Genomic DNA, 25,159 nt, shown 5'->3' on the forward strand with positions numbered 1-25,159 from the left:
ATGGGGATCCATAATAAACCCAAGGAAGAGTAGCTGCTGCCTTGACAGGAACTAATGGGGATCCATAATAAACCCCAGGAAGAGTAGCTGCTGCCTTGGCAGGAACTAATGGGGATCCATAATAAACCCCAGGAAGAGTAGCTGCTGCCTTGGTAACAGGAACTAATGGGGATCCATAATAAACCCCAGGAAGAGTAGCTGCTGCCTTGACAGGAACTAATGGGGATCCATAATAAACCCCAGGAAGAGTAGCTGCTGTCTTGGCAGGAACTAATGGGGATCCATAATAAACCCCAGGAAGAGTAGCTGCTGGTTTGTCAGGAACTAATGGGGATCCATAATAAACCCCAGGAAGAGTAGCTGCTGTCTTTGCAGGAACTAATGGGGATCCATAATAAACTCCAGGAAGAGTAGCTGCTGGTTTGGCAGGAACTAATGGGGATCCATAATAAACCCCAGGAAGAGTAGCTGCTGGTTTGGCAGGAACTAATGGGGATCCATAATAAACCCCAGGAAGAGTAGCTGCTGGTTTGGCAGGAACTAATGGGGATCCATAATAAACCCCAGGAAGAGTAGCTGCTGGTTTGGCAGCAGCTAATGGGGATCCATAATAAACCCCAGGAAGAGTAGCTGCTGGTTTGGCAGGAACTAATGGGGATCCATAATAAACCCCAGGAAGAGTAGCTGCTGGTTAGGCAGGAACTAATGGGGATCCATAATAAACCCCAGGAAGAGTAGCTGCTGGTTTGGCAGGAACTAATGGGGATCCATAATAAACCCCAGGAATAGTAGCTGCTGGTTTGGCAGGAACTAATAGGGATCCATAATAAACCCCAGGAAGAGTAGCTGCTGTCTTGGCAGGAACTAATGGGGATCCATAATAAACCCCAGGAAGAGTAGCTGCTGGTTTGGCAGGAACTAATGGGGATCCATAATAAACCCCAGGAAGAGTAGCTGCTGTCTTGGCAGGAACTAATGGGGATCCATAATAAACCCCAGGAAGAGTAGCTGCTGGTTTGGTAGCAGCTAATGGGGATCCATAATAAACCCCAGGAAGAGTAGCTGCTGGTTTGGCAGCAGCTAATGGGGATCCATAATAAACCCCAGGAAGAGTAGCTGCTGGTTTGGCAGCAGCTAATGGGGATCCATAATAAACCCCAGGAAGAGTAGCTGCTGGTTTGGCAGGAACTAATGGGGATCCATAATAAACCCCAGGAAGAGTAGCTGCTGTTTTTGCAGGAACTAATGGGGATCCATAATAAACCCCAGGAAGAGTAGCTGCTGGTTTGGCAGGAACTAATGGGGATCCATAATAAACCCCAGAAAGAGTAGCTGCTGGTTTGGCAGCAGCTAATGGGGATCCATAATAAACCCCAGGAAGAGTAGCTGCTGGTTTGGCAGGAACTAATGGGGATCCATAATAAACCCCAGGAAGAGTAGCTGCTGGTTTGGCAGGAACTAATGGGGATCCATAATAAACCCCAGGAAGAGTAGCTGCTGGTTTGGCAGCAGCTAATGGGGATCCATAATAAACCCCAGGAAGAGTAGCTGCTGGTTTGGCAGCAGCTAATGGGGATCCATAATAAACCCCAGGAAGAGTAGCTGCTGGTTTGGCAGCAGCTAATGGGGATCCATAATAAACCCCAGGAAGAGTAGCTGCTGGTTTGGCAGCAGCTAATGGGGATCCATAATAAACCCCAGGAAGAGTAGCTGCTGGTTTGGCAGCAGCTAATGGGGATCCATAATAAACCCCAGGAAGAGTAGCTGCTGGTTTGGCAGCAGCTAATGGGGATCCATAATAAACCCCAGGAAGAGTAGCTGCTGGTTTGGCAGCAGCTAATGGGGATCCATAATAAACCCCAGGAAGAGTAGCTGCTGGTTTTGCAGGAACTAATGGGGATCCATAATAAACCCCAGGAAGAGTAGCTGCTGCCTTGACAGGAACTAATGGGGACCATAATAAACCCCAGGAAGAGTAGCTGCTGGTTTGGCAGCAGCTAATGGGGATCCATAATAAACCCCAGGAAGAGTAGCTGCTGGTTTGGCAGGAACTAATGGGGATCCACAATAAACCACAGGAAGAGTAGCTGCTGGTTTGGCAGGAACTAATGGGGATCCATAATAAACCCCAGGAAGAGTAGCTGCTGGTTTGGCAGGAACTAATGGGGATCCATAATAAACCCCAGGAAGAGTAGCTGCTGGTTTGGCAGCAGCTAATGGGGATCCATAATAAACCCCAGGAAGAGTAGCTGCTGGTTTGGCAGCAGCTAATGGGGATCCATAATAAACCCCAGGAAGAGTAGCTGCTGGTTTGGCAGCAGCTAATGGGGATCCATAATAAACCCCAGGAAGAGTAGCTGCTGGTTTGGCAGGAACTAATGGGGATCCATAATAAACCCCAGGAAGAGTAGCTGCTGGTTTGGCAGCAGCTAATGGGGATCCATAATAAACCCCAGGAAGAGTAGCTGCTGGTTTGGCAGCAGCTAATGGGGATCCATAATAAACCCCAGGAAGAGTAGCTGCTGGTTTGGCAGCAGCTAATGGGGATCCATAATAAACCCCAGGAAGAGTAGCTGCTGGTTTGGCAGCAGCTAATGGGGATCCATAATAAACCCCAGGAAGAGTAGCTGCTGGTTTGGCAGCAGCTAATGGGGATCCATAATAAACCCCAGGAAGAGTAGCTGCTGGTTTGGCAGCAGCTAATGGGGATCCATAATAAACCCCAGGAAGAGTAGCTGCTGGTTTGGCAGGAACTAATGGGGATCCATAATAAACCCCAGGAAGAGTAGCTGCTGGTTTGGCAGCAGCTAATGGGGATCCATAATAAACCCCAGGAAGAGTAGCTGCTGGTTTGGCAGGATCTAATGGGGATCCATAATAAACCCCAGGAAGAGTAGCTGCTGGTTTGGCAGGAACTAATGGGGATCCATAATAAACCCCAGGAAGAGTAGCTGCTGGTTTGGTAGCAGCTAATGGGGATCCATAATAAACCCCAGGAAGAGTAGCTGCTGTTTTTGCAGGAACTAATGGGGATCCATAATAAACCCCAGGAAGAGTAGCTGCTGGTTTGGCAGGAACTAATGGGGATCTATAATAAACCCCAGGAAGAGTAGCTGCTGGTTTGGCAGCAGCTAATGGGGATCCATAATAAACCCCAGGAAGAGTAGCTGCTGGTTTGGCAGCAGCTAATGGGGATCCATAATAAACCCCAGGAAGAGTAGCTGCTGGTTTGGCAGCAGCTAATGGGGATCCATAATAAACCCAAGGAAGAGTAGCTGCTGCCTTGACAGGAACTAATGGGGATCCATAATAAACCCCAGGAAGAGTAGCTGCTGCCTTGGCAGGAACTAATGGGGATCCATAATAAACCCCAGGAAGAGTAGCTGCTGCCTTGGTAACAGGAACTAATGGGGATCCATAATAAACCCCAGGAAGAGTAGCTGCTGGTTTGGCAGCAGCTAATGGGGATCCATAATAAACCCCAGGAAGAGTAGCTGCTGGTTTGGCAGCAGCTAATGGGGATCCATAATAAACCCAAGGAAGAGTAGCTGCTGCCTTGACAGGAACTAATGGGGATCCATAATAAACCCCAGGAAGAGTAGCTGCTGCCTTGGCAGGAACTAATGGGGATCCATAATAAACCCCAGGAAGAGTAGCTGCTGCCTTGGTAACAGGAACTAATGGGGATCCATAATAAACCCCAGGAAGAGTAGCTGCTGCCTTGGCAGGAACTAATGGGGATCCATAATAAACCCCAGGAAGAGTAGCTGCTGCCTTGGTAACAGGAACTAATGGGGATCCATAATAAACCCCAGGAAGAGTAGCTGCTGGTTTGGCAGCAGCTAATGGGGATCCATAATAAACCCCAGGAAGAGTAGCTGCTGGTTTGGCAGCAGCTAATGGGGATCCATAATAAACCCCAGGAAGAGTAGCTGCTGGTTTGGCAGCAGCTAATGGGGATCCATAATAAACCCAAGGAAGAGTAGCTGCTGCCTTGACAGGATCTAATGGGGATCCATAATAAACCCCAGGAAGAGTAGCTGCTGCCTTGGCAGGAACTAATGGGGATCCATAATAAACCCCAGGAAGAGTAGCTGCTGCCTTGGTAACAGGAACTAATGGGGATCCATAATAAACCCCAGGAAGAGTAGCTGCTGGTTTGGCAGCAGCTAATGGGGATCCATAATAAACCCCAGGAAGAGTAGCTGCTGGTTTGGCAGCAGCTAATGGGGATCCATAATAAACCCAAGGAAGAGTAGCTGCTGCCTTGACAGGAACTAATGGGGATCCATAATAAACCCCAGGAAGAGTAGCTGCTGCCTTGGCAGGAACTAATTGGGATCCATAATAAACCCCAGGAAGAGTAGCTGCTGCCTTGGTAACAGGAACTAATGGGGATCCATAATAAACCCCAGGAAGAGTAGCTGCTGCCTTGACAGGAACTAATGGGGATCCATAATAAACCCCAGGAAGAGTAGCTGCTGTCTTGGCAGGAACTAATGGGGATCCATAATAAACCCCAGGAAGAGTAGCTGCTGGTTTGTCAGGAACTAATGGGGATCCATAATAAACCCCAGGAAGAGTAGCTGCTGTCTTGGCAGGAACTAATGGGGATCCATAATAAACTCCAGGAAGAGTAGCTGCTGGTTTGGCAGCAGCTAATTGGGATCCATAATAAACCCCAGGAAGAGTAGCTGCTGTATTGGCAGGAACTAATGGGGATCCATAATAAACCCCAGGAAGAGTGTCTGCTGGTTTGGCAGCAGCTAATGGGGATCCATAATAAACCCAAGGAAGAGTGTCTGCTGGTTTGGCAGCAGCTAATGGGGATCCATAATAAACCCCAGGAAGAGTAGCTGCTGGTTTGGCAGGAACTAATTGGGATCCATAATAAACCCCAGGAAGAGTAGCTGCTGGTTTGGCAGCAGCTAATGGGGATCCAGAATAAACCCCAGGAAGAGTAGCTGCTGGTTTGGCAGGAACTAATGGGGATCCATAATAAACCCCAGGAAGAGTAGCTGCTGGTTTGGCAGGAACTAATGGGGATCCATAATAAACCCCAGGAAGAGTAGCTGCTGGTTTGGCAGCAGCTAATGGGGATCCATAATAAACCCCAGGAAGAGTAGCTGCTGGTTTGGCAGGAACTAATGGGGATCCATAATAAACCCCAGGAAGAGTAGCTGCTGGTTTGGCAGGAACTAATGGGGATCCATAATAAACCCCAGGAAGAGTAGCTGCTGGTTTGGCAGGAACAAATTGGGATCCATAATAAACCCCAGGAATAGTAGCTGCTGGTTTGGCAGGAACTAATGGGGATCCATAATAAACCCCAGGAAGAGTAGCTGCTGGTTTGGCAGGAACTAATGGGGATCCATAATAAACCCCAGGAAGAGTAGCTGCTGTCTTGGCAGGAACTAATGGGGATCCATAATAAACCCCAGGAAGAGTAGCTGCTGGTTTGGTAGCAGCTAATGGGGATCCATAATAAACCCCAGGAAGAGTAGCTGCTGTTTTTGCAGGAACTAATGGGGATCCATAATAAACCCCAGGAAGAGTAGCTGCTGGTTTGGCAGGAACTAATGGGGATCCATAATAAACCCCAGGAAGAGTAGCTGCTGTTTTTGCAGGAACTAATGGGGATCCATAATAAACCCCAGGAAGAGTAGCTGCTGGTTTGGCAGGAACTAATGGGGATCCATAATAAACCCCAGGAAGAGTAGCTGCTGGTTTGGCAGCAGCTAATGGGGATCCATAATAAACCCCAGGAAGAGTAGCTGCTGGTTTGGCAGCAGCTAATGGGGATCCATAATAAACCCAAGGAAGAGTAGCTGCTGCCTTGACAGGAACTAATGGGGATCCATAATAAACCCCAGGAAGAGTAGCTGCTGCCTTGGCAGGAACTAATGGGGATCCATAATAAACCCCAGGAAGAGTAGCTGCTGCCTTGGTAACAGGAACTAATGGGGATCCATAATAAACCCCAGGAAGAGTAGCTGCTGCCTTGACAGGAACTAATGGGGATCCATAATAAACCCCAGGAAGAGTAGCTGCTGTCTTGGCAGGAACTAATGGGGATCCATAATAAACCCCAGGAAGAGTAGCTACTGGTTTGTCAGGAACTAATGGGGATCCATAATAAACCCCAGGAAGAGTAGCTGCTGTCTTTGCAGGAACTAATGGGGATCCATAATAAACTCCAGGAAGAGTAGCTGCTGGTTTGGCAGGAACTAATGGGGATCCATAATAAACCCCAGGAAGAGTAGCTGCTGGTTTGGCAGGAACTAATGGGGATCCATAATAAACCCCAGGAAGAGTAGCTGCTGGTTTGGCAGGAACTAATGGGGATCCATAATAAACCCCAGGAAGAGTAGCTGCTGGTTTGGCAGCAGCTAATGGGGATCCATAATAAACCCCAGGAAGAGTAGCTGCTGGTTTGGCAGGAACTAATGGGGATCCATAATAAACCCCAGGAAGAGTAGCTGCTGGTTTGGCAGGAACTAATGGGGATCCATAATAAACCCCAGGAAGAGTAGCTGCTGGTTTGGCAGGAACTAATGGGGATCCATAATAAACCCCAGGAATAGTAGCTGCTGGTTTGGCAGGAACTAATGGGGATCCATAATAAACCCCAGGAAGAGTAGCTGCTGTCTTGGCAGGAACTAATGGGGATCCATAATAAACCCCAGGAAGAGTAGCTGCTGGTTTGGCGGGAACTAATGGGGATCCATAATAAACCCCAGGAAGAGTAGCTGCTGTCTTGGCAGGAACTAATGGGGATCCATAATAAACCCCAGGAAGAGTAGCTGCTGGTTTGGTAGCAGCTAATGGGGATCCATAATAAACCCCAGGAAGAGTAGCTGCTGGTTTGGCAGCAGCTAATGGGGATCCATAATAAACACCAGGAAGAGTAGCTGCTGTCTTGGCAGGAACTAATGGGGATCCATAATAAACCCCTGGAAGAGTAGCTGCTGCCTTGGCAGGAACTAATGGGGATCCATAATAAACCCCAGGAAGAGTGTCTGCTGGTTTGGCAGCAGCTAATGGGGATCCATAATAAACCCCAGGAAGAGTAGCTGCTGGTTTGGCAGCAGCTAATGGGGATCCATAATAAACCCCAGGAAGAGTAGCTGCTGGTTTGGCAGCAGTTAATGGGGATCCATAATAAACCCCAGGAAGAGTAGCTGCTGGTTTGGCAGGAACTAATGGGGATCCATAATAAACCCCAGGAAGAGTAGCTGCTGTCTTGGCAGGAACTAATGGGGATCCATAATAAACTCCAGGAAGAGTAGCTGCTGGTTTGGCAGCAGCTAATGGGGATCCATAATAAACCCCAGGAAGAGTAGCTGCTGGTTTGGCAGCAGCTAATGGGGATCCATAATAAACCCCAGGAAGAGTAGCTGCTGGTTTGGCAGGAACTAATGGGGATCCATAATAAACCCCAGGAAGAGTAGCTGCTGGTTTGGCAGGAACTAATGGGGATCCATAATAAACCCCAGGAAGAGTAGCTGCTGGTTTGGCAGGAACTAATTGGGATCCATAATAAACCCCAGGAATAGTAGCTGCTGGTTTGTCAGGAACTAATGGGGATCCATAATAAACCCCAGGAAGAGTAGCTGCTGGTTTGGCAGGAACTAATGGGGATCCATAATAAACCCCAGGAAGAGTAGCTGCTGTCTTGGCAGGAACTAATGGGGATCCATAATAAACCCCAGGAAGAGTAGCTGCTGGTTTGGTAGCAGCTAAAGGGGATCCATAATAAACCCCAGGAAGAGTAGCTGCTGTTTTTGCAGGAACTAATGGGGATCCATAATAAACCCCAGGAAGAGTAGCTGCTGGTTTGGCAGGACCTAATGGGGATCCATAATAAACCCCAGGAAGAGTAGCTGCTGTTTTTGCAGGAACTAATGGGGATCCATAATAAACCCCAGGAAGAGTAGCTGCTGGTTTGGCAGGAACTAATGGGGATCCATAATAAACCCCAGGAAGAGTAGCTGCTGGTTTGGCAGCAGCTAATGGGGATCCATAATAAACCCCAGGAAGAGTAGCTGCTGGTTTGGCAGCAGCTAATGGGGATCCATAATAAACCCCAGGAAGAGTAGCTGCTGGTTTGGCAGCAGCTAATGGGGATCCATAATAAACCCAAGGAAGAGTAGCTGCTGCCTTGACAGGAACTAATGGGGATCCATAATAAACCCCAGGAAGAGTAGCTGCTGCCTTGGCAGGAACTAATGGGGATCCATAATAAACCCCAGGAAGAGTAGCTGCTGCCTTGGTAACAGGAACTAATGGGGATCCATAATAAACCCCAGGAAGAGTAGCTGCTGCCTTGACAGGAACTAATGGGGATCCATAATAAACCCCAGGAAGAGTAGCTGCTGTCTTGGCAGGAACTAATGGGGATCCATAATAAACCCCAGGAAGAGTAGCTGCTGGTTTGTCAGGAACTAATGGGGATCCATAATAAACCCCAGGAAGAGTAGCTGCTGTCTTTGCAGGAACTAATGGGGATCCATAATAAACTCCAGGAAGAGTAGCTGCTGGTTTGGCAGGAACTAATGGGGATCCATAATAAACCCCAGGAAGAGTAGCTGCTGGTTTGGCAGGAACTAATGGGGATCCATAATAAACCCCAGGAAGAGTAGCTGCTGGTTTGGCAGGAACTAATGGGGATCCATAATAAACCCCAGGAAGAGTAGCTGCTGGTTTGGCAGCAGCTAATGGGGATCCATAATAAACCCCAGGAAGAGTAGCTGCTGGTTTGGCAGGAACTAATGGGGATCCATAATAAACCCCAGGAAGAGTAGCTGCTGGTTTGGCAGGAACTAATGGGGATCCATAATAAACCCCAGGAAGAGTAGCTGCTGGTTTGGCAGGAACTAATTGGGATCCATAATAAACCCCAGGAAGAGTAGCTGCTGGTTTGGCAGCAGCTAATGGGGATCCAGAATAAACCCCAGGAAGAGTAGCTGCTGGTTTGGCAGGAACTAATGGGGATCCATAATAAACCCCAGGAAGAGTAGCTGCTGGTTTGGCAGGAACTAATGGGGATCCATAATAAACCCCAGGAAGAGTAGCTGCTGGTTTGGCAGCAGCTAATGGGGATCCATAATAAACCCCAGGAAGAGTAGCTGCTGGTTTGGCAGGAACTAATGGGGATCCATAATAAACCCCAGGAAGAGTAGCTGCTGGTTTGGCAGGAACTAATGGGGATCCATAATAAACCCCAGGAAGAGTAGCTGCTGGTTTGGCAGGAACAAATTGGGATCCATAATAAACCCCAGGAATAGTAGCTGCTGGTTTGGCAGGAACTAATGGGGATCCATAATAAACCCCAGGAAGAGTAGCTGCTGGTTTGGCAGGAACTAATGGGGATCCATAATAAACCCCAGGAAGAGTAGCTGCTGTCTTGGCAGGAACTAATGGGGATCCATAATAAACCCCAGGAAGAGTAGCTGCTGGTTTGGTAGCAGCTAATGGGGATCCATAATAAACCCCAGGAAGAGTAGCTGCTGTTTTTGCAGGAACTAATGGGGATCCATAATAAACCCCAGGAAGAGTAGCTGCTGGTTTGGCAGGAACTAATGGGGATCCATAATAAACCCCAGGAAGAGTAGCTGCTGTTTTTGCAGGAACTAATGGGGATCCATAATAAACCCCAGGAAGAGTAGCTGCTGGTTTGGCAGGAACTAATGGGGATCCATAATAAACCCCAGGAAGAGTAGCTGCTGGTTTGGCAGCAGCTAATGGGGATCCATAATAAACCCCAGGAAGAGTAGCTGCTGGTTTGGCAGCAGCTAATGGGGATCCATAATAAACCCCAGGAAGAGTAGCTGCTGGTTTGGCAGCAGCTAATGGGGATCCATAATAAACCCAAGGAAGAGTAGCTGCTGCCTTGACAGGAACTAATGGGGATCCATAATAAACCCCAGGAAGAGTAGCTGCTGCCTTGGCAGGAACTAATGGGGATCCATAATAAACCCCAGGAAGAGTAGCTGCTGCCTTGGTAACAGGAACTAATGGGGATCCATAATAAACCCCAGGAAGAGTAGCTGCTGCCTTGACAGGAACTAATGGGGATCCATAATAAACCCCAGGAAGAGTAGCTGCTGTCTTGGCAGGAACTAATGGGGATCCATAATAAACCCCAGGAAGAGTAGCTACTGGTTTGTCAGGAACTAATGGGGATCCATAATAAACCCCAGGAAGAGTAGCTGCTGTCTTTGCAGGAACTAATGGGGATCCATAATAAACTCCAGGAAGAGTAGCTGCTGGTTTGGCAGGAACTAATGGGGATCCATAATAAACCCCAGGAAGAGTAGCTGCTGGTTTGGCAGGAACTAATGGGGATCCATAATAAACCCCAGGAAGAGTAGCTGCTGGTTTGGCAGGAACTAATGGGGATCCATAATAAACCCCAGGAAGAGTAGCTGCTGGTTTGGCAGCAGCTAATGGGGATCCATAATAAACCCCAGGAAGAGTAGCTGCTGGTTTGGCAGGAACTAATGGGGATCCATAATAAACCCCAGGAAGAGTAGCTGCTGGTTTGGCAGGAACTAATGGGGATCCATAATAAACCCCAGGAAGAGTAGCTGCTGGTTTGGCAGGAACTAATGGGGATCCATAATAAACCCCAGGAATAGTAGCTGCTGGTTTGGCAGGAACTAATGGGGATCCATAATAAACCCCAGGAAGAGTAGCTGCTGTCTTGGCAGGAACTAATGGGGATCCATAATAAACCCCAGGAAGAGTAGCTGCTGGTTTGGCGGGAACTAATGGGGATCCATAATAAACCCCAGGAAGAGTAGCTGCTGTCTTGGCAGGAACTAATGGGGATCCATAATAAACCCCAGGAAGAGTAGCTGCTGGTTTGGTAGCAGCTAATGGGGATCCATAATAAACCCCAGGAAGAGTAGCTGCTGGTTTGGCAGCAGCTAATGGGGATCCATAATAAACACCAGGAAGAGTAGCTGCTGTCTTGGCAGGAACTAATGGGGATCCATAATAAACCCCTGGAAGAGTAGCTGCTGCCTTGGCAGGAACTAATGGGGATCCATAATAAACCCCAGGAAGAGTGTCTGCTGGTTTGGCAGCAGCTAATGGGGATCCATAATAAACCCCAGGAAGAGTAGCTGCTGGTTTGGCAGCAGCTAATGGGGATCCATAATAAACCCCAGGAAGAGTAGCTGCTGGTTTGGCAGCAGTTAATGGGGATCCATAATAAACCCCAGGAAGAGTAGCTGCTGGTTTGGCAGGAACTAATGGGGATCCATAATAAACCCCAGGAAGAGTAGCTGCTGTCTTGGCAGGAACTAATGGGGATCCATAATAAACTCCAGGAAGAGTAGCTGCTGGTTTGGCAGCAGCTAATGGGGATCCATAATAAACCCCAGGAAGAGTAGCTGCTGGTTTGGCAGCAGCTAATGGGGATCCATAATAAACCCCAGGAAGAGTAGCTGCTGGTTTGGCAGGAACTAATGGGGATCCATAATAAACCCCAGGAAGAGTAGCTGCTGGTTTGGCAGGAACTAATTGGGATCCATAATAAACCCCAGGAATAGTAGCTGCTGGTTTGGCAGGAACTAATGGGGATCCATAATAAACCCCAGGAAGAGTAGCTGCTGGTTTGGCAGGAACTAATGGGGATCCATAATAAACCCCAGGAAGAGTAGCTGCTGTCTTGGCAGGAACTAATGGGGATCCATAATAAACCCCAGGAAGAGTAGCTGCTGGTTTGGTAGCAGCTAAAGGGGATCCATAATAAACCCCAGGAAGAGTAGCTGCTGTTTTTGCAGGAACTAATGGGGATCCATAATAAACCCCAGGAAGAGTAGCTGCTGGTTTGGCAGGAACTAATGGGGATCCATAATAAACCCCAGGAAGAGTAGCTGCTGTTTTTGCAGGAACTAATGGGGATCCATAATAAACCCCAGGAAGAGTAGCTGCTGGTTTGGCAGGAACTAATGGGGATCCATAATAAACCCCAGGAAGAGTAGCTGCTGGTTTGGCAGCAGCTAATGGGGATCCATAATAAACCCCAGGAAGAGTAGCTGCTGGTTTGGCAGCAGCTAATGGGGATCCATAATAAACCCAAGGAAGAGTAGCTGCTGCCTTGACAGGAACTAATGGGGATCCATAATAAACCCCAGGAAGAGTAGCTGCTGCCTTGGCAGGAACTAATGGGGATCCATAATAAACCCCAGGAAGAGTAGCTGCTGCCTTGGTAACAGGAACTAATGGGGATCCATAATAAACCCCAGGAAGAGTAGCTGCTGCCTTGACAGTAACTAATGGGGATCCATAATAAACCCCAGGAAGAGTAGCTGCTGTCTTGGCAGGAACTAATGGGGATCCATAATAAACCCCAGGAAGAGTAGCTGCTGGTTTGTCAGGAACTAATGGGGATCCATAATAAACCCCAGGAAGAGTAGCTGCTGTCTTTGCAGGAACTAATGGGGATCCATAATAAACTCCAGGAAGAGTAGCTGCTGGTTTGGCAGGAACTAATGGGGATCCATAATAAACCCCAGGAAGAGTAGCTGCTGGTTTGGCAGGAACTAATGGGGATCCATAATAAACCCCAGGAAGAGTAGCTGCTGGTTTGGCAGGAACTAATGGGGATCCATAATAAACCCCAGGAAGAGTAGCTGCTGGTTTGGCAGCAGCTAATGGGGATCCATAATAAACCCCAGGAAGAGTAGCTGCTGGTTTGGCAGGAACTAATGGGGATCCATAATAAACCCCAGGAAGAGTAGCTGCTGGTTTGGCAGGAACTAATGGGGATCCATAATAAACCCCAGGAAGAGTAGCTGCTGGTTTGGCAGGAACTAATGGGGATCCATAATAAACCCCAGGAATAGTAGCTGCTGGTTTGGCAGGAACTAATGGGGACCCATAATAAACCCCAGGAAGAGTAGCTGCTGTCTTGGCAGGAACTAATGGGGATCCATAATAAACCCCAGGAAGAGTAGCTGCTGGTTTGGCGGGAACTAATGGGGATCCATAATAAACCCCAGGAAGAGTAGCTGCTGTCTTGGCAGGAACTAATGGGGATCCATAATAAACCCCAGGAAGAGTAGCTGCTGGTTTGGTAGCAGCTAATGGGGATCCATAATAAACCCCAGGAAGAGTAGCTGCTGGTTTGGCAGCAGCTAATGGGGATCCATAATAAACACCAGGAAGAGTAGCTGCTGTCTTGGCAGGAACTAATGGGGATCCATAATAAACCCCTGGAAGAGTAGCTGCTGCCTTGGCAGGAACTAATGGGGATCCATAATAAACCCCAGGAAGAGTGTCTGCTGGTTTGGCAGCAGCTAATGGGGATCCATAATAAACCCCAGGAAGAGTAGCTGCTGGTTTGGCAGCAGCTAATGGGGATCCATAATAAACCCCAGGAAGAGTAGCTGCTGGTTTGGCAGCAGTTAATGGGGATCCATAATAAACCCCAGGAAGAGTAGCTGCTGGTTTGGCAGGAACTAATGGGGATCCATAATAAACCCCAGGAAGAGTAGCTGCTGATTTGGCAGCAGCTAATGGGGATCCATAATAAACCCCAGGAAGAGTAGCTGCTGGTTTGGCAGCAGTTAATGGGGATCCATAATAAACCCCAGGAAGAGTAGCTGCTGTCTTGGCAGGAACTAATGGGGATCCATAATAAACCCCAGGAAGAGTAGCTGCTGGTTTGTCAGGAACTAATGGGGATCCATAATAAACCCCAGGAAGAGTAGCTGCTGTCTTGGCAGGAACTAATGGGGATCCATAATAAACTCCAGGAAGAGTAGCTGCTGGTTTGGCAGCAGCTAATTGGGATCCATAATAAACCCCAGGAAGAGTAGCTGCTGTATTGGCAGGAACTAATGGGGATCCATAATAAACCCCAGGAAGAGTGTCTGCTGGTTTGGCAGCAGCTAATGGGGATCCATAATAAACCCAAGGAAGAGTGTCTGCTGGTTTGGCAGCAGCTAATGTGGATCCATAATAAACCCCAGGAAGAGTAGCTGCTGGTTTGGCAGGAACTAATTGGGATCCATAATAAACCCCAGGAAGAGTAGCTGCTGGTTTGGCAGCAGCTAATGGGGATCCAGAATAAACCCCAGGAAGAGTAGCTGCTGGTTTGGCAGGAACTAATGGGGATCCATAATAAACCCCAGGAAGAGTAGCTGCTGGTTTGGCAGGAACTAATGGGGATCCATAATAAACCCCAGGAAGAGTAGCTGCTGGTTTGGCAGCAGCTAATGGGGATCCATAATAAACCCCAGGAAGAGTAGCTGCTGGTTTGGCAGGAACTAATGGGGATCCATAATAAACCCCAGGAAGAGTAGCTGCTGGTTTGGCAGGAACTAATGGGGATCCATAATAAACCCCAGGAAGAGTAGCTGCTGGTTTGGCAGGAACTAATTGGGATCCATAATAAACCCCAGGAATAGTAGCTGCTGGTTTGGCAGGAACTAATGGGGATCCATAATAAACCCCAGGAAGAGTAGCTGCTGGTTTGGCAGGAACTAATGGGGATCCATAATAAACCCCAGGAAGAGTAGCTGCTGTCTTGGCAGGAACTAATGGGGATCCATAATAAACCCCAGGAAGAGTAGCTGCTGGTTTGGTAGCAGCTAATGGGGATCCATAATAAACCCCAGGAAGAGTAGCTGCTGTTTTTGCAGGAACTAATGGGGATCCATAATAAACCCCAGGAAGAGTAGCTGCTGGTTTGGCAGGAACTAATGGGGATCCATAATAAACCCCAGGAAGAGTAGCTGCTGTTTTTGCAGGAACTAATGGGGATCCATAATAAACCCCAGGAAGAGTAGCTGCTGGTTTGGCAGGAACTAATGGGGATCCATAATAAACCCCAGGAAGAGTAGCTGCTGGTTTGGCAGCAGCTAATGGGGATCCATAATAAACCCCAGGAAGAGTAGCTGCTGGTTTGGCAGCAGCTAATGGGGATCCATAATAAACCCCAGGAAGAGTAGCTGCTGGTTTGGCAGCAGCTAATGGGGATCCATAATAAACCCAAGGAAGAGTAGCTGCTGCCTTGACAGGAACTAATGGGGATCCATAATAAACCCCAGGAAGAGTAGCTGCTGCCTTGGCAGGAACTAATGGGGATCCATAATAAACCGCAGGAAGAGTAGCTGCTGCCTTGGTAACAGGAACTAATGGGGATCCATAATAAACCCCAGGAAGAGTAGCTGCTGCCTTGACAGGAACTAATGGGGATCCATAATAAACCCCAGGAAGAGTAGCTGCTGTCTTGGCAGGAACTAATGGGGATCCATAATAAACCCCAGGAAGAGTAGTTGCTGGTTTGTCAGGAACTAATGGGGATCCATAATAAACCCCAGGAAGAGTAGCTGCTGTCTTTGCAGGAACTAATGGGGATCCATAATAAACTCCAGGAAGAGTAGCTGCTGGTTTGGCAGGAACTAATGGGGATCCATAATAAACCCCAGGAAGAGTAGCTGCTGGTTTGGCAGGAACTAATGGGGATCCATAATAAACCCCAGGAAGAGTAGCTGCTGGTTTGGCAGGAACTAATGGGGATCCATAATAAACCCCAGGAAGAGTAGCTGCTGGTTTGGCAGCAGCTAATGGGGATCCATAATAAACCCCAGGAAGAGTAGCTGCTGGTTTGGCAGGAACTAATGGGGATCCATAATAAACCCCAGGAAGAGTAGCTGCTGGTTTGGCAGGAACTAATGGGGATCCATAATAAACCCCAGGAAGAGTAGCTGCTGGTTTGGCAGGAACTAATGGGGATCCATAATAAACCCCAGGAATAGTAGCTGCTGGTTTGGCAGGAACTAATGGGGATCCATAATAAACCCCAGGAAGAGTAGCTGCTGTCTTGGCAGGAACTAATGGGGATCCATAATAAACCCCAGGAAGAGTAGCTGCTGGTTTGGCAGGAACTAATGGGGATCCATAATAAACCCCAGGAAGAGTAGCTGCTGTCTTGGCAGGAACTAATGGGGATCCATAATAAACCCCAGGAAGAGTAGCTGCTGGTTTGGTAGCAGCTAATGGGGATCCATAATAAACCCCAGGAAGAGTAGCTGCTGGTTTGGCAGCAGCTAATGGGGATCCATAATAAACACCAGGAAGAGTAGCTGCTGTCTTGGCAGGAACTAATGGGGATCCATAATAAACCCCTGGAAGAGTAGCTGCTGCCTTGGCAGGAACTAATGGGGATCCATAATAAACCCCAGGAAGAGTGTCTGCTGGTTTGGCAGCAGCTAATGGGGATCCATAATAAACCCCAGGAAGAGTAGCTGCTGGTTTGGCAGCAGTTAATGGGGATCCATAATAAACCCCAGGAAGAGTAGCTGCTGGTTTGGCAGGAACTAATGGGGATCCATAATAAACCCCAGGAAGAGTAGCTGCTGATTTGGCAGCAGCTAATGGGGATCCATAATAAACCCCAGGAAGAGTAGCTGCTGGTTTGGCAGCAGCTAATGGGGATCCATAATAAACCCCAGGAAGAGTAGCTGCTGGTTTGGCAGCAGCTAATGGGGATCCATAATAAACCCCAGGAAGAGTAGCTGCTGGTTTGGCAGGAACTAATGGGGATCCATAATAAACCCTAGGAAGAGTAGCTGCTGGTTTGCAGGATCTAATGGGGATCCATAATAAACCCCAGGAAGAGTAGCTGCTGGTTTGGCAGGAACTAATGGGGATCCATAAAAAACCCCAGGAAGAGTAGCTGCTGGTTTGGCAGCCGCTAATGGGGATCCATAATAAACCCCAGGAAGAGTAGCTGCTGGTTTGGCAGCAGCTAATGGGGATCCATAATAAACCCCAGGAAGAGTAGCTGCTGGTTTGGCAGGAACTAATGGGGATCCATAATAAACCCCAGGAAGAGTAGCTGCTGGTTTGGTAGCAGCTAATGGGGATCCATAATAAACCCCAGGAAGAGTAGCTGCTGTTTTTGCAGGAACTAATGGGGATCCATAATAAACCCCAGGAAGAGTAGCTGCTGGTTTGGCAGGAACTAATGGGGATCCATAATAAACCCCAGGAAGAGTAGCTGCTGTTTTTGCAGGAACTAATGGGGATCCATAATAAACCCCAGGAAGAGTAGCTGCTGGTTTGGCAGGAACTAATGGGGATCCATAATAAACCCCAGGAAGAGTAGCTGCTGGTTTGGCAGCAGCTAATGGGGATCCATAATAAACCCCAGGAAGAGTAGCTGCTGGTTTGGCAGCAGCTAATGGGGATCCATAATAAACCCCAGGAAGAGTAGCTGCTGGTTTGGCAGCAGCTAATGGGGATCCATAATAAACCCAAGGAAGAGTAGCTGCTGCCTTGACAGGAACTAATGGGGATCCATAATAAACCCCAGGAAGAGTAGCTGCTGCCTTGGCAGGAACTAATGGGGATCCATAATAAACCGCAGGAAGAGTAGCTGCTGCCTTGGTAACAGGAACTAATGGGGATCCATAATAAACCCCAGGAAGAGTAGCTGCTGCCTTGACAGGAACTAATGGGGATCCATAATAAACCCCAGGAAGAGTAGCTGCTGTCTTGGCAGGAACTAATGGGGATCCATAATAAACCCCAGGAAGAGTAGTTGCTGGTTTGTCAGGAACTAATGGGGATCCATAATAAACCCCAGGAAGAGTAGCTGCTGTCTTTGCAGGAACTAATGGGGATCCATAATAAACTCCAGGAAGAGTAGCTGCTGGTTTGGCAGGAACTAATGGGGATCCATAATAAACCCCAGGAAGAGTAGCTGCTGGTTTGGCAGGAACTAATGGGGATCCATAATAAACCCCAGGAAGAGTAGCTGCTGGTTTGGCAGGAACTAATGGGGATCCATAATAAACCCCAGGAAGAGTAGCTGCTGGTTTGGCAGCAGCTAATGGGGATCCATAATAAACCCCAGGAAGAGTAGCTGCTGGTTTGGCAGGAACTAATGGGGATCCATAATAAACCCCAGGAAGAGTAGCTGCTGGTTTGGCAGGAACTAATGGGGATCCATAATAAACCCCAGGAAGAGTAGCTGCTGGTTTGGCAGGAACTAATGGGGATCCATAATAAACCCCAGGAATAGTAGCTGCTGGTTTGGCAGGAACTAATGGGGATCCATAATAAACCCCAGGAAGAGTAGCTGCTGTCTTGGCAGGAACTAATGGGGATCCATAATAAACCCCAGGAAGAGTAGCTGCTGGTTTGGCAGGAACTAATGGGGATCCATAATAAACCCCAGGAAGAGTAGCTGCTGTCTTGGCAGGAACTAATGGGGATCCATAATAAACCCCAGGAAGAGTAGCTGCTGGTTTGGTAGCAGCTAATGGGGATCCATAATAAACCCCAGGAAGAGTAGCTGCTGGTTTGGCAGCAGCTAATGGGGATCCATAATAAACACCAGGAAGAGTAGCTGCTGTCTTGGCAGGAACTAATGGGGATCCATAATAAACCCCTGGAAGAGTAGCTGCTGCCTTGGCAGGAACTAATGGGGATCCATAATAAACCCCAGGAAGAGTGTCTGCTGGTTTGGCAGCAGCTAATGGGGATCCATAATAAACCCCAGGAAGAGTAGCTGCTGGTTTGGCAGCAGTTAATGGGGATCCATAATAAACCCCAGGAAGAGTAGCTGCTGGTTTGGCAGGAACTAATGGGGATCCATAATAAACCCCAGGAAGAGTAGCTGCTGATTTGGCAGCAGCTAATGGGGATCCATAATAAACCCCAGGAAGAGTAGCTGCTGGTTTGGCAGCAGCTAATGGGGATCCATAATAAACCCCAGGAAGAGTAGCTGCTGGTTTGGCAGCAGCTAATGGGGATCCATAATAAACCCCAGGAAGAGTAGCTGCTGGTTTGGCAGGAACTAATGGGGATCCATAATAAACCCTAGGAAGAGTAGCTGCTGGTTTGCAGGATCTAATGGGGATCCATAATAAACCCCAGGAAGAGTAGCTGCTGGTTTGGCAGGAACTAATGGGGATCCATAAAAAACCCCAGGAAGAGTAGCTGCTGGTTTGGCAGCCGCTAATGGGGATCCATAATAAACCCCAGGAAGAGTAGCTGCTGGTTTGGCAGCAGCTAATGGGGATCCATAATAAACCCCAGGAAGAGTAGCTGCTGGTTTGGCAGGAACTAATGGGGATCCATAATAAACCCCAGGAAGAGTAGCTGCTGTTTTTGCAGGAACTAATGGGGATCCATAATAAACCCCAGGAAGAGTAGCTGCTGGTTTGGCAGGAACTAATGGGGATCCATAATAAACCCCAGGAAGAGTAGCTGCTGGTTTGGCAGCAGCTAATGGGGATCCATAATAAACCCCAGGAAGAGTAGCTGCTGGTTTGGCAGCAGCTAATGGGGATCCATAATAAACCCCAGGAAGAGTAGCTGCTGTTTTTGCAGGAACTAATGGGGATCCATAATAAACCCCAGGAAGAGTAGCTGCTGGTTTGGCAGGAACTAATGGGGATCCATAATAAACCCCAGGAAGAGTAGCTGCTGGTTTGGCAGCAGCTAATGGGGATCCATAATAAACCCCAGGAAGAGTAGCTGCTGGTTTGGCAGCAGCTAATGGGGATCCATAATAAACCCCAGGAAGAGTAGCTGCTGGTTTGGCAGGAACTAATGGGGATCCATAATAAACCCCAGGAAGAGTAGCTGCTGTTTTTGCAGGAACTAATGGGGATCCATAATAAACCCCAGGAAGAGTAGCTGCTGGTTTGGCAGGAACTAATGGGGATCCATAATAAACCCCAGGAAGAGTAGCTGCTGGTTTGGCAGCAGCTAATGGGGATCCATAATAAACCCCAGGAAGAGTAGCTGCTGGTTTGGCAGCAGCTAATGGGGATCCATAATAAACCCCAGGAAGAGTAGCTGCTGGTTTGGCAGCAGCTAATGGGGATCCATAATAAACCCAAGGAAGAGTAGCTGCTGCCTTGACAGGAACTAATGGGGATCCATAATAAACCCCAGGAAGAGTAGCTGCTGCCTTGGCAGGAACTAATGGGGATCCATAATAAACCCCAGGAAGAGTAGCTACTGCCTTGGTAACAGGAACTAATGGGGATCCATAATAAACCCCAGGAAGATTAGCTGCTGGTTTGGCAGCAGCTAATGGGGATCCATAATAAACCCCAGGAAGAGTAGCTGCTGGTTTGGCAGCAGCTAATGGGGATCCATAATAAACCCCAGGAAGAGTAGCTGCTGGTTTGGCAGCAGCTAATGGGGATCCATAATAAACCCAAGGAAGAGTAGCTGCTGCCTTGACAGGAACTAATGGGGATCCATAATAAACCCCAGGAAGAGTAGCTGCTGCCTTGGCAGGAACTAATGGGGATCCATAATAAACCCCAGGAAGAGTAGCTGCTGCCTTGGTAACAGGAACTAATGGGGATCCATAATAAACCCCAGGAAGAGTAGCTGCTGGTTTGGCAGCAGCTAATGGGGATCCATAATAAACCCCAGGAAGAGTAGCTGCTCGTTTGGCAGCAGCTAATGGGGATCCATAATAAACCCCAGGAAGAGTAGCTGCTGGTTTGGCAGCAGCTAATGGGGATCCATAATAAACCCCAGGAAGAGTAGCTGCTCGTTTGGCAGCAGCTAATGGGGATCCATAATAAACCCAAGGAAGAGTAGCTGCTGCCTTGACAGGAACTAATGGGGATCCATAATAAACCCCAGGAAGAGTAGCTGCTGGTTTGGCAGCAGCTAATGGGGATCCATAATAAACCCCAGGAAGAGTAGCTGCTGTCTTGGCAGGAACTAATGGGGATCCATAATAAACCCCAGGAAGAGTAGCTGCAGGTTTGTCAGGAACTAATGGGGATCCATAATAAACCCCAGGAAGAGTAGCTGCTGTCTTGGCAGGAACTAATGGGGATCCATAATAAACTCCAGGAAGAGTAGCTGCTGGTTTGGCAGCAGCTAATTGGGATCCATAATAAACCCCAGGAAGAGTAGCTGCTGTCTTGGCAGGAACTAATGGGGATCCATAATAAACCCCTGGAAGAGTAGCTGCTGCCTTGGCAGGAACTAATGGGGATCCATAATAAACCCCAGGAAGAGTGTCTGCTGGTTTGGCAGCAGCTAATGGGGATCCATAATAAACCCCAGGAAGAGTAGCTGCTGGTTTGGCAGCAGTTAATGGGGATCCATAATAAACCCCAGGAAGAGTAGCTGCTGGTTTGGCAGGAACTAATGGGGATCCATAATAAACCCCAGGAAGAGTAGCTGCTGATTTGGCAGCAGCTAATGGGGATCCATAATAAACCCCAGGAAGAGTAGCTGCTGGTTTGGCAGCAGCTAATGGGGATCCATAATAAACCCCAGGAAGAGTAGCTGCTGGTTTGGCAGCAGCTAATGGGGATCCATAATAAACCCCAGGAAGAGTAGCTGCTGGTTTGGCAGGAACTAATGGGGATCCATAATAAACCCTAGGAAGAGTAGCTGCTGGTTTGCAGGATCTAATGGGGATCCATAATAAACCCCAGGAAGAGTAGCTGCTGGTTTGGCAGGAACTAATGGGGATCCATAAAAAACCCCAGGAAGAGTAGCTGCTGGTTTGGCAGCCGCTAATGGGGATCCATAATAAACCCCAGGAAGAGTAGCTGCTGGTTTGGCAGGAACTAATGGGGATCCATAATAAACCCCAGGAAGAGTAGCTGCTGTTTTTGCAGGAACTAATGGGGATCCATAATAAACCCCAGGAAGAGTAGCTGCTGGTTTGGCAGGAACTAATGGGGATCCATAATAAACCCCAGGAAGAGTAGCTGCTGGTTTGGCAGCAGCTAATGGGGATCCATAATAAACCCCAGGAAGAGTAGCTGCTGGTTTGGCAGCAGCTAATGGGGATCCATAATAAACCCCAGGAAGAGTAGCTGCTGTTTTTGCAGGAACTAATGGGGATCCATAATAAACCCCAGGAAGAGTAGCTGCTGGTTTGGCAGGAACTAATGGGGATCCATAATAAACCCCAGGAAGAGTAGCTGCTGGTTTGGCAGCAGCTAATGGGGATCCATAATAAACCCCAGGAAGAGTAGCTGCTGGTTTGGCAGCAGCTAATGGGGATCCATAATAAACCCCAGGAAGAGTAGCTGCTGGTTTGGCAGGAACTAATGGGGATCCATAATAAACCCCAGGAAGAGTAGCTGCTGTTTTTGCAGGAACTAATGGGGATCCATAATAAACCCCAGGAAGAGTAGCTGCTGGTTTGGCAGGAACTAATGGGGATCCATAATAAACCCCAGGAAGAGTAGCTGCTGGTTTGGCAGCAGCTAATGGGGATCCATAATAAACCCCAGGAAGAGTAGCTGCTGGTTTGGCAGCAGCTAATGGGGATCCATAATAAACCCCAGGAAGAGTAGCTGCTGGTTTGGCAGCAGCTAATGGGGATCCATAATAAACCCAAGGAAGAGTAGCTGCTGCCTTGACAGGAACTAATGGGGATCCATAATAAACCCCAGGAAGAGTAGCTGCTGCCTTGGCAGGAACTAATGGGGATCCATAATAAACCCCAGGAAGAGTAGCTACTGCCTTGGTAACAGGAACTAATGGGGATCCATAATAAACCCCAGGAAGATTAGCTGCTGGTTTGGCAGCAGCTAATGGGGATCCATAATAAACCCCAGGAAGAGTAGCTGCTGGTTTGGCAGCAGCTAATGGGGATCCATAATAAACCCCAGGAAGAGTAGCTGCTGGTTTGGCAGCAGCTAATGGGGATCCATAATAAACCCAAGGAAGAGTAGCTGCTGCCTTGACAGGAACTAATGGGGATCCATAATAAACCCCAGGAAGAGTAGCTGCTGCCTTGGCAGGAACTAATGGGGATCCATAATAAACCCCAGGAAGAGTAGCTGCTGCCTTGGTAACAGGAACTAATGGGGATCCATAATAAACCCCAGGAAGAGTAGCTGCTGGTTTGGCAGCAGCTAATGGGGATCCATAATAAACCCCAGGAAGAGTAGCTGCTCGTTTGGCAGCAGCTAATGGGGATCCATAATAAACCCCAGGAAGAGTAGCTGCTGGTTTGGCAGCAGCTAATGGGGATCCATAATAAACCCCAGGAAGAGTAGCTGCTCGTTTGGCAGCAGCTAATGGGGATCCATAATAAACCCAAGGAAGAGTAGCTGCTGCCTTGACAGGAACTAATGGGGATCCATAATAAACCCCAGGAAGAGTAGCTGCTGGTTTGGCAGCAGCTAATGGGGATCCATAATAAACCCCAGGAAGAGTAGCTGCTGTCTTGGCAGGAACTAATGGGGATCCATAATAAACCCCAGGAAGAGTAGCTGCTGGTTTGTCAGGAACTAATGGGGATCCATAATAAACCCCAGGAAGAGTAGCTGCTGTCTTGGCAGGAACTAATGGGGATCCATAATAAACTCCAGGAAGAGTAGCTGCTGGTTTGGCAGCAGCTAATTGGGATCCATAATAAACCCCAGGAAGAGTAGCTGCTGTCTTGGCAGGAACTAATGGGGATCCATAATAAACCCCAGGAAGAGTGTCTGCTGGTTTGGCAGCAGCTAATGGGGATCCATAATAAACCCAAGGAAGAGTGTCTGCTGGTTTGGCAGCAGCTAATGGGGATCCATAATAAACCCCAGGAAGAGTAGCTGCTGGTTTGGCAGGAACTAATTGGGATCCATAATAAACCCCAGGAAGAGTAGCTGCTGGTTTGGCAGCAGCTAATGGGGATCCATAATAAACCCCAGGAAGAGGAGCTGCTGGTTTGGCAGGAACTAATGGGGATCCATAATAAACCCCAGGAAGAGTAGCTGCTGGTTTGGCAGGAACTAATGGGGATCCATAATAAACCCCAGGAAGAGTAGCTGCTGGTTTGGCAGCAGCTAATGGGGATCCATAATAAACCCCAGGAAGAGTAGCTGCTGGTTTGGCAGGAACTAATGGGGATTCATAATAAACCCCAGGAAGAGTAGCTGCTGGTTTGGCAGGAACTAATGGGGATCCATAATAAACCCCTGGAAGAGTAGCTGCTGCCTTGGCAGGAACTAATGGGGATCCATAATAAACCCCAGGAAGAGTGTCTGCTGGTTTGGCAGCAGCTAATGGGGATCCATAATAAACCCCAGGAAGAGTAGCTGCTGGTTTGGCAGCAGCTAATGGGGATCCATAATAAACCCCAGGAAGAGTAGCTGCTGGTTTGGCAGCAGTTAATGGGGATCCATAATAAACCCCAGGAAGAGTAGCTGCTGGTTTGGCAGGAACTAATGGGGATCCATAATAAACCCCAGGAAGAGTAGCTGCTGATTTGGCAGCAGCTAATGGGGATCCATAATAAACCCCAGGAAGAGTAGCTGCTGGTTTGGCAGCAGCTAATGGGGATCCATAATAAACCCCAGGAAGAGTAGCTGCTGGTTTGGCAGCAGCTAATGGGGATCCATAATAAACCCCAGGAAGAGTAGCTGCTGGTTTGGCAGGAACTAATGGGGATCCATAATAAACCCTAGGAAGAGTAGCTGCTGGTTTGCAGGATCTAATGGGGATCCATAATAAACCCCAGGAAGAGTAGCTGCTGGTTTGGCAGGAACTAATGGGGATCCATAAAAAACCCCAGGAAGAGTAGCTGCTGGTTTGGCAGCCGCTAATGGGGATCCATAATAAACCCCAGGAAGAGTAGCTGCTGGTTTGGCAGCAGCTAATGGGGATCCATAATAAACCCCAGGAAGAGTAGCTGCTGGTTTGGCAGGAACTAATGGGGATCCATAATAAACCCCAGGAAGAGTAGCTGCTGTTTTTGCAGGAACTAATGGGGATCCATAATAAACCCCAGGAAGAGTAGCTGCTGGTTTGGCAGGAACTAATGGGGATCCATAATAAACCCCAGGAAGAGTAGCTGCTGGTTTGGCAGCAGCTAATGGGGATCCATAATAAACCCCAGGAAGAGTAGCTGCTGGTTTGGCAGCAGCTAATGGGGATCCATAATAAACCCCAGGAAGAGTAGCTGCTGGTTTGGCAGCAGCTAATGGGGATCCATAATAAACCCAAGGAAGAGTAGCTGCTGCCTTGACAGGAACTAATGGGGATCCATAATAAACCCCAGGAAGAGTAGCTGCTGGTTTGGCAGGAACTAATGGGGATCCATAAAAAACCCCAGGAAGAGTAGCTGCTGGTTTGGCAGCCGCTAATGGGGATCCATAATAAACCCCAGGAAGAGTAGCTGCTGGTTTGGCAGCAGCTAATGGGG

The sequence above is a fragment of the Oncorhynchus mykiss genome, chromosome 27, assembly GCF_057628025.1.
Source record: "Oncorhynchus mykiss isolate SJ-2025 chromosome 27, ASM5762802v1, whole genome shotgun sequence".
NCBI classification, from domain to species: Eukaryota; Metazoa; Chordata; class Actinopteri; order Salmoniformes; family Salmonidae; genus Oncorhynchus; species Oncorhynchus mykiss.